This window comes from Ranitomeya variabilis, chromosome 1, assembly GCF_051348905.1.
Source record: "Ranitomeya variabilis isolate aRanVar5 chromosome 1, aRanVar5.hap1, whole genome shotgun sequence".
NCBI lineage: Eukaryota > Metazoa > Chordata > Amphibia > Anura > Dendrobatidae > Ranitomeya > Ranitomeya variabilis.
In genome coordinates this window covers 685,767,142-685,780,826 of record NC_135232.1, presented here as the reverse complement: position 1 = coordinate 685,780,826, position 13,685 = coordinate 685,767,142, and positions in this window count along the sequence as shown.

The following is a 13,685-nucleotide window of genomic DNA, read 5'->3' as shown; positions in this document are numbered from 1 at the left end:
CATGTCCGCATATTCTCGGACAACCAAGTAACAGTGGCCTATATAAACCATCGGGGGGAACCAGGTCTTGAACTCTGATGGACACTTCCAGGGTCCTCCGCTTCACAGAGGAAAACCTTCTATCCCTTCTGCACTACATATTCGGGGATTATGAACATACTGACTACAGAGCTAGTTATTAATTTAATAAAGTCATAATTTTTAATCAAAAGAATGACACTTCTTGATTCAGTGCAGTTTAATAACTAGCTCTGTAGTCAGTATGTTCATATATATATTGGAGTGTTGCCCATCCTGAGTGTAAGGAAATGGGCCTGGGTTATATGTTTATATATTCGGGGATTAGAAAACCAGAAGGCAGATTATCTGAGCTGCACTCAACTAAAACAGGGCGAGTGGGCTCTAAATCAGTCCATTTTCAACCAAATTGAAAAAATGTGGGGGACTCCGGAAATAATTATTTGCCGATTTCAAAGACCAAAAAGTAAGAGCATTCTGCTCCCTAAACCGCAAGGAGAACCCTCGGGGGCTAGATGCTTTTTTAATTCCATGGACTCACAACTTAACATATGCCTTTCCCCCAATTTTCCTAATTCCAGCAGTTATACAGAAAGTCAGAGAAGACAAAACAAGAATGATACTAATAGCCCCATTTTGGCCAAAAAGAACCTGGTTCTCCTGGCTAAGGATACTATCGATCACCGACCTTTGGATCCTACCAGATATCCTGGACCTTCTATATCAGGGACCAGTATTCCATCCTCATGCAGCGAACCTTTATTTAACAGCATGGAATTTGAAGGGGTGCTGCTGAGAGAAAGAGGTTTTTTGGAGAACTTAGTTACTACGTTACTAAAAAATAGGAAACCAGTTACTACTGAGGCATATGGAAAAACCTGGAAAAAGTTCCTGTCCATCTCCAGAGTAAAAGTTCATGATGGGGGTTTCAATTAGTGAAATACTCGAATTCCTACAAAAAGGTCTAGAACAAAGCCTAGCAGTCAGTACTTTAAAAGTACAGGTGGCAGGTTTAGGTGCACTCTATAATCAGGACATTGCAGGCAACCCATGGGTAGCACGGTTCATTAAAGATGCAACAAGATTTAAACCTTTAGTCAGTCAAAAGCTACCATCGTGGGATCTGAATCTAGTCCTATCTGCTCTAACAGGTCCCCCATTTGAGCCCATAGAGACAGTTCCCCTCAAGATCTTATCCTTAAAGACCGTTCTCCTGGTAGCTATAACATCCGCACGCAAAGTAAGCGACATTCAAGCCCTATCTGCGAGCCCCCCTTTTACAAAGATCTTAAACGATAGAGTTATCCTAAAGCCTGACCTGGCCTACTTACCCAAGGTGGCATCTCGATTCCATAGATCTCAAGAGGTGATCCTTCCCTCCTTTTGACCAGATCCTAGAAATGGGAAAGAGCAGAAATTCCACACCCTAGATGTTAAAATATGTCTATTCAGTACCTTTGTACCTTTATCCATGTTTTTTTTTCTGTGCTGTGTTGTGCATAAATATGTGATTCTTCAGAATTTCTTTTAGTCTTTGCCTGAAGAGACCTGTGTAGTCTCGAAAGCTTGCAATTTGTTACCATCTTTTCAGTTAGCCATTAAAAGGTATCAACCACTGAGGACTCTCAATTCTAAATATTTCTATATTCAGTACCTAGAATCCACCCAGAGGTGTAGGAAGGAAGGAAGGATCTCTCTTTGTGTGTTTCCAGGGACCCAGGAAGGGACTCAAAGTATCCAAGAGTACCCTGGTGAGGTGGATAAGTGATGCGATAGCCTTGGCCTATTCATCCACAGGGAATGCCATTCCTGATGGCTTAACAGCTCATTCCACAAGGGCCATAGTGACCTTATGGGTACAGAGGTCTGAGGTATCGATATAACAAATCTGTAAGGCGGCCACCTGGTCGTCACCTTCAACCTTTTTAAACACTATCAATAAAATCTAGCCTCTGTCTGACTTGACCTTCGGGAGAAGGGTCCTTCAGGCGGCGGTCCCTCCCTAAGCTTCCAATCTCTGTAATTCTCTCCGTGGTGCTGTCATGGGAGACTTAGAAAAGTGTACTCACCGATAACAGTGTTTCTCAGAGCCCATGACAGCACCCGCTTATTCCCTCCCGTCGTGTGTGGTAAGCACCTTTTTATTGTGAGTTATGTGTTTTTTGCATAAACACGGTGTATATTCTGTTAAACAAAATATAATGTGCATACAATTTCTTGTCATTAACCTGGAGGACCTTCGATGCTCTGTAAACCAACTGATGCGAGGGAGAAGTACCGCCCTTTAACCAGTAGGTTTCCTGTCCCTGAAGGGTGGATTCCCTCCCTCCGTGGTGCTGTCATGGGCTCTGAGAAACACAGTTATCGGTGAGTAACTACACTTTTCATAACTTTCTAAAATTATGAAAATATGTACAGCACATCCTGCACTGTACTACTGTACCCAATTTATTATATATTTTAGGAGTCGGCTCTGACTCCACACCCTGCTTACAGTAACATTATATTTTGTTTGTTTATTAAACAGTCTTGTCACATTGACATCCATGGGAGCTGAGCCGCAAAGCACGGCCGATGCACAGTATACGAATCTGTGCTGTTCCAGCTGTGCATGAGAGCTACAATTAGCTGATTGATGGGCGCTTGGTATTGACCCATTTGATGAAGCTGGCATTTAAATGTCCTTAAGCTTATTCAGTTCCCAAACATTTATGACACAGCCACGGGGTATGCCCCAAATATCTGCCAGGTGCCCACACCTATCTCTGGAATGGGACCAGTTTGGGTGCGGTTGCTGAGATTTTGGAATTAGTGGAGCCGTGCCACTCTGTTTCTGTAAATCCCATTCACTTCTATTAAAGGCAGGGAAATGGTGTCGCAGAACCCTCTCCCACTTTTAGGTGCTGTTTATAGACCTGTAGTCCCATCTCATGTGAATTGGGAGTACCCCCATAAAAGTATTGTACCGCTCTTCTACCTCCTTGCTTCCCAGGTATCTGCCCTACTCATTGATAGTTTGATTGAGTACTTCTGGCCTGAACCGTGTACTTTGCCTGTGCAGTGAAGGGGCACTGAAGCTGGCCAAATCTAGCGAGCTCAACAGGTTCAGCTTGCAAGCGTGCGCTCCTTTCCCAGGAAACCGGCCCCTGCTGATAAGATTAGAGAGATGGCCGGTAAACTAGGCCATGAATAGTAAGCTACAAAACTAAAAATAAGAACAGAGACCCTCATTCCAGTGATGTGTCACTCACTAGGCTGTGTTTTTCTGTTTCTATAAAAATCAGTGTTTCATCAGCTGGAGATTATCACAACAGGACTAGGTGTCTTGTGCCTCCTATCCAATCACGCCCCCCTTAACTGATTTGCCTCTTTCTGTGTACACTATGCATAGGCAGAAAGATGCAGAGGTGTGGGTGGGGTTACACAGATCTCAGCATTCCTAGCTCTGCTAGATTAGCAAACTGATTCTGTCACAACTGCTGCACCCAGTAAACTAAGTAACACATCACTGGAATCAGGGTCCTGCCCCTACATCATGTTGCTGTCAGATTACATAGCAAAAACCTTCTGTTAATAATAAAAATAGTTTTTATTTATATAGCCCCAACATATTCCGCAGCACTTTACATTATAGAGGGGACTTGTACAGACAATAGATATTACAGCATAACAATAAACACAGATCAAAACGGATACCAAGAGGAATAAGGGCCCTTCTCGCAAGCTTACAAACTATGAGGGAAAAAGGGGAGACATGAGAGGTGGATGGTAACAGAACATGATGCGAGGAACCTGATTATGGTTTAAGTTTTTTGAATGGGCCACACAAGGATAGTTAGGTTAGTGCGTTGAAGCGGTAGGCCTGTCTGAACAAATGCGTTTTTAGGGCACGCTTAAAACTGTGGGGATTGGGGATTAATCTTATTAACCTGGGTAGTGCATTCCACAGAATTGGCGAAGCACGTGAAAAGTCTTGGAGACAGGAGTGGGAGGTTCTGATTATTGAGGATGCTAACCTCAAGTCATTAGCAGAATGGAGAGCACGGGTAGGGTGGTAGGCTGAGACCAGGGAGGAGATGTAGGATGGTGCTGAGCCATGAAGAGCTTTGTGGATAAGGGTAATAAGTTTGTACTGGATTCTGGAGTGGATGGGTAACCAGTGTAATGACTGGCACAAGGTAGAGGCATCGGTGTAACGGTTGGTGAGGAATATGATGCTGGCTGCAGCATTCAGGACAGATTGGAGAGGGGAGAGTTTGGTAAGAGGGAGGCCGATTAGTAGAGAGTTACAATAGTCCAGACGAGAATGAATAAGAGAAACAGTAAGAGTTTTTGCAGAGTCGAAAGTAGGAAAAGGTTGAATTCTAGAAATGTTTTTGAGATGATGGGGTGAATGAAAGCTCAGAATCAAGTATGACCCCAAGGCAGCGGGCATGTTGCTTTGGAGTAATGGTGGAACCGCACACAGGGAAGGCAATGTCAGGCAAAGGTAGGTTAGTAGAGGGAGAGAACACGAGGAGTTCAGTTTTTGACAGGTTCAGTTTCAGAGAGAGGGAGGACATGATGATAGAGACAGCAGTAAGACAATCACTGGTGTTTTCTAAAAATGCAGGCGTTGTGTCAGGAGAAGTGTATGATTGGGTGTCGTCAGCATAGAGATGGTACTGGAACCCAAATCTACTGATTGTTTGTCCAATAGGGGCAGTATACAAAGAGAAGAGGAGGGGGCCTAGGACTGATCCTTGAGGAACCCCAACAGTAAGGGGAAGATGAGAGGAGGAGGAACCAGCAAAAGATACAGTGAAACAGCAGAGAGATAGGAGGATAACCAGGAGAGAACGGTGTCCTTGAGGCCGATGGAGTGCAGCATAGTGAGGAGGAGCTGATGATCCACAGTGTCAAATGCTGCGGTGGGATCCAAGAGAATTAGCATGGAGTAGTGACCATTAGATTTAGCTGTTAGTAGGTCATTAGAGACTTTAGTGAGGGCGGTTTCAGTAGAGTGTAAAGGGCGGAAGCCAGATTGAAGAGGGTCGAGAAGAGTTATCTGAGAGGTAGCAGATAAGACGGGAGTGGACCAGGCGTTCGAGGAGTTTAGAGATGAAGGGAAGATTAGAGACAGGTCTATAGTTAGCGGCACAGTTTTGGTCAAGCGATGGTTTTTTAAGTAATGGATGTATGATCGCATGCTTAAATGACGAGGGAAAGATACCGGAAGAGAGAGAGAGATTGAATATTTTTGTTAGGTGAGAGGTGACAGCAGGGGAAAGGGACTGGAGGAGATGTGACGGAATAGGGTCACTGGTGCAAGTGGTGGGGTGAGAAGATGCAAGGAGCCTAATTACTTCTTCTATGACTGGTTCAAAGTCAGAGAGTGAACTAGATGCAGTGGGGGAAGGAGGACAGCGCATGGTATGAAGGGATTGGGAGATAATTTCGTCGGATGTGGTCAATTTTTTCTTTGAAATAATTGGCCAGATCGTCAGCATGGAGATCCGTGGTTGGGGCCTGCACTCTTGGGTTGAGTAGGGAATGGAAAGTGTCAAAGAGACGTTTAGGGTTATTAGACAGGGAGGTGATGAGGGTGTTAAAATAGGTTTGTTTGGAAAGGTGAAGGGCAGAGTTGTATGTTTTAAGCATAAACTTATAATGGATGAAATCTTCGGGTAGATTAGATTTTCTCCACAGACATTCGGCGCACCTGGAGCACCTCTGTAGGAAACATGTTTGCAGCATGTGCCACAGTTGTCGCCGTCTGTGCCGAGTTGTTCTATGTATAGCAGGTGCAATTTCATCCAGGGCACTTTGCAGGGTTTCATTGTAATTCTTCAGTGTAGAATCAGGACATGAGATGGAGGAGATAGGGGCCAATGAGGACTGCAAGCTCTGCATAAGTTTCTGGGTGTTAATGGCCTGTATGTTTCTATAAATTTGGAAAGTGGGGGTGACCTGAGCGGGATGGCAATTCTTGATAGAGAATGAAAGAAGGTTGTGGTCAGAAAGTGGGAGAGGGGAGTTTGTGAAATCGTTGACTGAGCAAAGCCGAGAGAAGACCAAGTCGAGGGAGATTCCGTCTTCATGCGTTGGAGAGTTAGTATGCTGCGAGAGGCAGAAAGAGGAGGTTAGAGATAAAAGGTGAGAAGCAGATGGGGAGAGGGGAAAAGCATCGGGGATGTTGAAATCACCCATGATGAGGGTGGGGATGTCAGGAGAGAAAATCTGGAAGCCAGGTGGCAAAGTGATCCAGGAACTGATGAGAGGGGCCGGGAGGGCGATACACCACTGCCACTCGCATGGAGAAGAGGATGTAGAGTCTGACAGCATGGACTTCAACTGAAGGAAGGGAAGACAAGTGAGGGTACTTGAGGGATAACCTGGAAAGTACATTTGGGTGATAGGAGCAGACCAACGCCTCCACCTGCTCTGTTGTCCGATCTTGAGGTATGAGAAAAGTATAGTCCACCATAGTCTTTTATATAGATAGAAAATTCCAAAGTCTGATATGTGGTATTGTTTTGGGTTTTCTGGGGTGACTGCAAGTCACTGACCCGCCTGGTGACATTTTCACCAGGCGGCTGTGAACAATGCTGAGCTAATGCTCGCTTACCCCGTATATCGCACGCTAAGCTATTTTCACATGGATTGCATGGGCCATAAATCTCACCCATAGCTTTACAAAGGGATTGTTCCACCTGAGGAGTTTTATGTGTAATCATTTTCCTGTATTTTATGCATTTTAGAGCCAAGTTTAGTTTTTATAGAGTGGATGATGGTTAATCTATCTGACATTGATGGCTCATTACCAGGAGCTGCCGTCAGTGTGAGTATCGGAATGGCCGCTCTCTTTCAGCTCTGCATGGCTGACAACTGCCCTGGGTCCACCAAGTGGTCTTGTGGTATTCATTGACCTTTTTTAACACCGATTTCTTCAAAATGGCATGAATTTAACTTTTTTTTTTTTTTTTAAAGCTAAAACGTCTTAATGTTTTGCAAAACTGTTAAAAAATTAGTGCAAAACATTTCAGGCTTACATAAAAGTAACTCCAGAAAGGAATGAAGTACATTTTGCACAAAGAATTAGCAACTTTTATAAAAAGTCGCAATTTGATGAATCGTCTAAAAAAATATCTGGAAACCCCAAACTTTACTGTGATAAACATTTAAAAAAAGAAAAAAAAACTAAAATAAAATAAAACATGGAAACACATATGAAATGGACTTTAAAACTGTGATAATAAAAGCGGCGAAAAATGATTAACAACAACAACAAAAAAAAGCGCAAATGCACGACCTGCGCCGTACTAGTACGGCGCATGTCATGTCTGCCTCTTTGATGTGGGCTCCGGCGGTGAGCCCACATCAAAGTCGCGACATGTCAGCTGTTTTGAACAGCTAACATGTGCGCGCAATAGCGGCAGGTGGAATCGCGATCCACCCGCCGCTATTAGCTAGTTAAGTGCCGCTGTCAAACGCTGACAGCGGCATTTAACTACCGCTTCCGGCCATTGGGCCGGAAAAGCGCATCTTTGACCCCCGTCACATGATCGGGGGTCAGCGATGCGTCGGCATGACAACCTGAGGTCTCTCTGAGACCTCTATGGTTGTTGATGCCGGCTTCCTGTGAGCGCCACCCTGTGGTCGGCGCTCATAGCAAGCCTGTAATTCAGCTACATAGGAGCGATCTGATGATCGCTGCTATGTAGCAGAGCCGATCAGGCTATGCCAGCTTCTAGCGTCCCATGGAAGCTATTGAATCATGGCAAAAGTAAAGAAAAAAAAAAAAATGTTTTAAAAAAAATATGAAAAAAATATAAAAGTTTAAATCACCCCCCTTCCGCCCCATTCAAAATAAAACAATAAAAAAAAAAATCAAACATACACCTATTTGGTATCACCGCGCTCAGAATCGCTCGATCTATCAATTAAAAAAAGGATTAACCTGATCGCTAAACGGTGTAGCGAGAAAAAAATTCAAAACGCCAAAATTATGTTTTTTTGTCGCCGATACATTGCATTCAAATGCAATAATGGGCGATCAAAAGAACGTATCTGCACAAATGTGGTATAATTAAAAACGTCAGCTCGGCACGCAAAAAATAAGCCCTCACCTGACCCCAGATCACGAAAACTGGAGACGCTACGGGTATCGGAAAATGGCACAATTTTTTTTTTATTTAGCAAAGAATTTTTTTTTACCACTTGGATAAAACGTAACCTAGACATGTTTGGTGTCTATGAACTCGTAATGATCTGAAGAATCATAATGGCAGGTCAGTTTTAGCATTTAGTGAACCTAGCAAAAAAGCCAAACAAAAAACAAGTGTGGGATTGCACTTTTTTTTGCAATTTCACCACACTTGGAATTTTTTTCCCATTTTCTGGTACAAGACATGGTAAAACCAATGGTGTCGTTCAAAAGTACAACTCGTCCCTCAAAAATTAAGCCCTCACATGGCCATAGTGACTGAAAAATAAAAAAGTTATGGCTCTGGGAAGAAGGGGAGCATAAAATGAAAACGCAAAAACAAAAAAGGGCTGCGTCTTGAAGGGGTTAATAAATCAGACCCCAAAAGTCTGTGGTTTTGATGATTCCTTTTTATGCTCTCGGTTTCTGTGGATCAATTCCTACCATATTAAGTCACAATGGTGTTTTTGATGACGCAAAAAGCCTCCTAGTTCCCTCTCTTGGCTCTTCCTGGCAGTGTATAACCACTCTCCAATCTGTGACTCTTCAGACATACGGCTGTGAGAATCAAGATTTTAAAACATTCTTAAGGCTTCATTCACACGTCAGTATTATTCATCAATGTTTGAATGCCGAAACCAGGAGTGTCTCCAAAACACTGGACACCTGTCAATTAGTGTTGAGTGAACGTGCTCGGATAAGGTGTTATCGGAGCATGCTCCGGTGCTAACCGAGTGTCTTCGGCGTGCTCGAATAATATGTTCTAGTCCCCGGGGCTGCATGTCTCATGGCTGTTTGACAGCTGCAGCACTAACAGGAAATCCCTACTAGAGTTGAGCGAATTTCTTCAGGTCCCTGCTTATTAGGCACGCTATAGCGCTTACCGAATAAGCTGCAGAGGGAACTCTGATACATGGCGCGCACCAGCTAATTGGCTCTGCAGCTGCATGTGTCGCGGCTGTGTGACAGTCACAGCCCATGCATGGACAGCCCAACACACAGACTCTCTATGCATGTGCTGCGGCACATGCAGCTGCGGAGCCAGTCAGCTGACGCGATCCATGTATCCGGGTTCCCTCTTCAGCTTGTTCGGTAAGCGCTATAGCTTGCCTAGAAAGAAACCTGCTCAACTCTAATCCCTGCATGTGTTGCAGCTATCAGTCGCGAGACAATTAAAATTGTCCATTTTTTCAGGATGAAAACTGGATCATTGTACCCCAACCAGTGTCTTCTGCTCCGTCAATAAAGCAATAGTTAAAGGGTTTGGGGTTCAAGTCTGCAGTCACCTTATGTGATTTGCATACATTAGGTCACATGCCGACTAGATGTGCGTGGCCTTGCTCAATACAAGTGAATTGATTTATGCCGGACACGTCTAGTTGGAATGTGGCGGTGAGTGTGCAATTCACCTAGGTGCAGTCACGAGCCCGCCAGTTTCCAGTGCTGGAGAATGCTGACAACGAGCAGTCTGCACAATGTGAGGATTCACAAGTCTGCAGTCATAGAGTGACTGTAGACTTGAGCTCCAAGCCTGGAAAACCCCTATTATTCCTGTGCAGCTACAGCGGTGAGGGTTGTTAGGCACCTCAGTTACAAATGGCAAATTGCGGCCCCCTCTCCATAAATAAATCTATAGAATTTCATAGGTTCGTAGTGTGCTTTGGGGGGATGTACACAGCACCAGTTATGTTTCAGCCTAATACCATGACGACTAGGAAACCTCCGGTGAGGTCTGCGATTGTCTAAAGTCAACTCAAACGGGTAAAATTGCAAAGTGCTTGTAAGAAACGAGCAAGAATTTACTGTTTACTAAAAATTCTTAAAAATAGAGGGATTTTTAATTTTATAGTTTACTGCTCATTGCCTGGGTTACCAACCACCTCTGAAAATTAGCTATCTATTAGGCTATGTGCACATGGAGGTCTAGGTCTTTTTTTTTTTTTTTTAAGTGCAGCTTTTTAGTGGACACTGCTTAAGGAAAAGCTCTTCCTTTTGGGGTATTTTTTAAAGGGAGACTTTGGCTCCATATTGTGTTTTTTGATGAGATTTCAAGTGGTTTTGCAGAGTTTTTTTAAATAAAAATAATAATAATTTTTAAAAAGTGCCTAATTTGGAGCTTTTCCAACAGGAGCCGCTACAAAGAAATGACCTGCACTTTCTTCTCTCCCACCAAACATGTTTCCAAAACCCAAAGCTGCAAAAAGAGCAAATCTATCATCAGCAAGTGGTTACAATAGAGATGAATAGTAAGAGACGTTCAAGCGTTTTATTTTGAGAATTCTTAGCAGATGGATTCCTCAGAAATACTCATTGTGTTAGGATGTATTCACATGAATTCTTCTTATTACAGATTCTGGCAAACAAAATATTTTCTGCACCAAAATCTGTAAAAAGTATTTATTATTTTCAGTGTGAAACCTTACACAACCTCAATTTTTTCATAGTGGAAAATCAATGCTGAAATCTTGCTGATTCCACTGCAAAAATGTTGAAAATTGAATGCAGATTTCACGCTTTGCATTGCAAAGGAGGAAATCTGCTGTGAACATCTGCCCCCTAATTTTTTTTTTCATTTTACGCCACTGATTTGCACAGATAATAGATTTCCTTGCGAATAATTTGTGTATATGCTGGGAGGTGGGACAGAATTAGCTTTCTATAAGAGCCCATGTATCCAGAACCACAGAGCCTCTGAGCGCTGACATAGGGGGTGACCCCTTATTCTAGGCGTGTTACTCCAGCACGTGTGGTGTCTGTGTAGGATCAATCCCCCAGTAACAGGCGGATATTGTGTGTGCAGCAGCTGCGTGTACAGGAGATGGGTATCTCCCAGCTGTCGCGGCTTATTTCACATAATCCAGTGTTCTTTATGTGTCCCAGATGCTTATTCTGCTTCCACTTTATGTTGACTCTTCTTTTTCACATTCTTTCCTGTTCAGTGACTTCATCGTTATTTAATGCGTTTATGAAAACAGAAGACTCTCTAGTTATTCGTGATTGACAACCCGATCGCCTGCACACCCAGAATTTGGGAAAATAGGAAAGCTCTGTGCAGTATCGCCCTCTAGTGGCGCCACCGCTAAACATAAGAGGCGGATAGGCATGGGTATATGTTGCTGCATTAGGCCTCTTTCACACTTCAGTCTTTTGGCGTCAGTCTGAAACCGCCATTTTCCTCAAATAGTGGATCCGCCATTTTTTGGGGGCGGATCCGCTATTTTCCCCATAGACATGCATTAGTGACGGATTGTGGCGGATGGTCGGCCGTTCCATCCACCATGCGACGGATCCGTCGAAATTTGGCGGACGTTGTCTAGACATTGACGGACATTATAACGTTTTTTTGTCTGCGCCAAAATGGCGGTTTGCGACGGATCCGTCGCGTCCGCCATTCCATAGAATGGCCGCCTATGGGCGACGGATCCGTCGCAACTGTCATTTTGGCGGATCCGTCGCCCCAATCCGCTTTTTCAATTGCGCATGCTCCAAAAAGTAGATACTTTTCCCAGACAACCCCCAAGTAACGGATCCGTCAAAAAAACGGATCCGTTAGAACCTTTTTCTCAACAATTGTGACGGATCCGTCGATCCGTCACTATGTCGGAGCAGACTGACGCCAAACAACTGAAGTGTGAAAGAAGCCTTATTGGATTCCAATCATTTTTAAGGACTATGATTGTGACGTGGCAGGGGGCTGTGTGCAGTGTATTGCGCGTAGGGAAAAGCTAGTCCAAAGGCAGACAATGTGATAAAGAAACTGCTACTCGGCTGATAAAGCGCCAGCTGTTGCAGTGCTCCAGTGGGCCGCACTGGGCTTAGTTTACTTGTCCGATCACTGCAAGCAGCACTGAGGTCAATATGGCTGCGGGCATCACAGCGAGGCACACAGTGACAGATTTTTTTTTTTTTAACTGCTAAGCTACACGAATAATCCCTACCCCACAAATAAATAGTGCCCCTAGCAGAGCTCCATAGTGTTCTCACCAGCTACTATACTCCATTCATGGCTCCTGAGCAGTAGGGGGCCTTCCCACACTGTATGATACCCCACACATTGATAGCTGGCAATCCCCGCCACACAGTATGATGCCCCACTATCTCTCTCCACACAGCATGAACACACACACACACACAGATGCCCCACTGTGCCCTTCACATACTATAATGCCTCACAGTGCCCCCCACACACAGTATGATGCCCCACAGTGTACACTCAGTATGATGCCTCGCAGTTTCCCCCACACAGAATGATGCCCCATAATGCCCCACATAGTATGATGCTCCAGTCAGTGTGCCCTCCCAAACACAGTATTATGTTCTACAGTGCCCCCACACACAATATGAAACCTCAAAGTTGCCAACACACAGTATGATGCCCCATAATGCCCCCACACAGTGTTTTGTCTCACAGTAACCCTCCACACAGTATGATGCACTACAGTGTCCTCCACACAGTATGATTCTTCACAGGGCACCTCACAGTGATGCCTTAAAGTGTCCCATACATACTGTGATGCCATATACACAAAACAAACTATGATGCCCTACACTACACTGCCCCCACACATGGATGCATGGATGCACCACAGTGCCCCCCACACAATATGATGCCCACAGGGCACCTCACACATGCACCTACTATGAAGCCCCACAGTGCTACTCCGCACAATATGATGTCTATATAGTGTCAACCCTCGCAGAATAAGATGAAATAATACTTATTCCTGTTCCCACAATGAGAGTAGCAGACCTGCACCTTCTGCGCCAAACCTCAGATGGTTTGGAGGACCTGCACGGGTGGGATGGTGGAGCAGGGTGCTGACAACTCCTTGCTCCTGGGATGGTGGAGCAGGGCGCTGACAACTCCTTGCTCCTGGGGTGGTGGAGCAGGACGCTGACAACTCCTTGCTCCTGGGGTGGTGGAGCGGGGCGCTGACAACTCCTTGCTCCTGGGGTGGTGGAGCGGGACGCTGACAACTCCTTGCTCCTGGGATGGTGGAGCAGGGTGCTGACAACTCCTTGCTCCTGGGATGGTGGAGCAGGGCGCTGACAACTCCTTGCTCCTGGGGTGGTGGAGCAGGACGCTGACAACTGCTTGCTCCTGGGGTGGTGGAGCGGGGCGCTGACAACTCCTTGCTCCTGGGGTGGTGGAGCGGGACGCTGACAACTCCTTGCTCCTGGGATGGTGGAGCAGGACGCTGACAACTCCTTGCTCCATAGCTATATTCAACTGTATCTGCGACCTAAGGGTATGTGCACACATTGCGGATTTGGCCCTGCAGATTCGCAGCAGTTTTCCATGTGTTGTACAGTACCATGTAAACCTATGGAAAGCCAAATCTGCAGTGCGCATGCTGTGGAAAATTCAGCTTGGAAACGCAGCGTTGTTTATTTCGCAGCATGTCAATTCTTTGTGCGGATTCCGCAGCGTTTTACACCTGTTCCATAATTGGAATCCGCAGGTGTAAAACCGCAGGTAAAA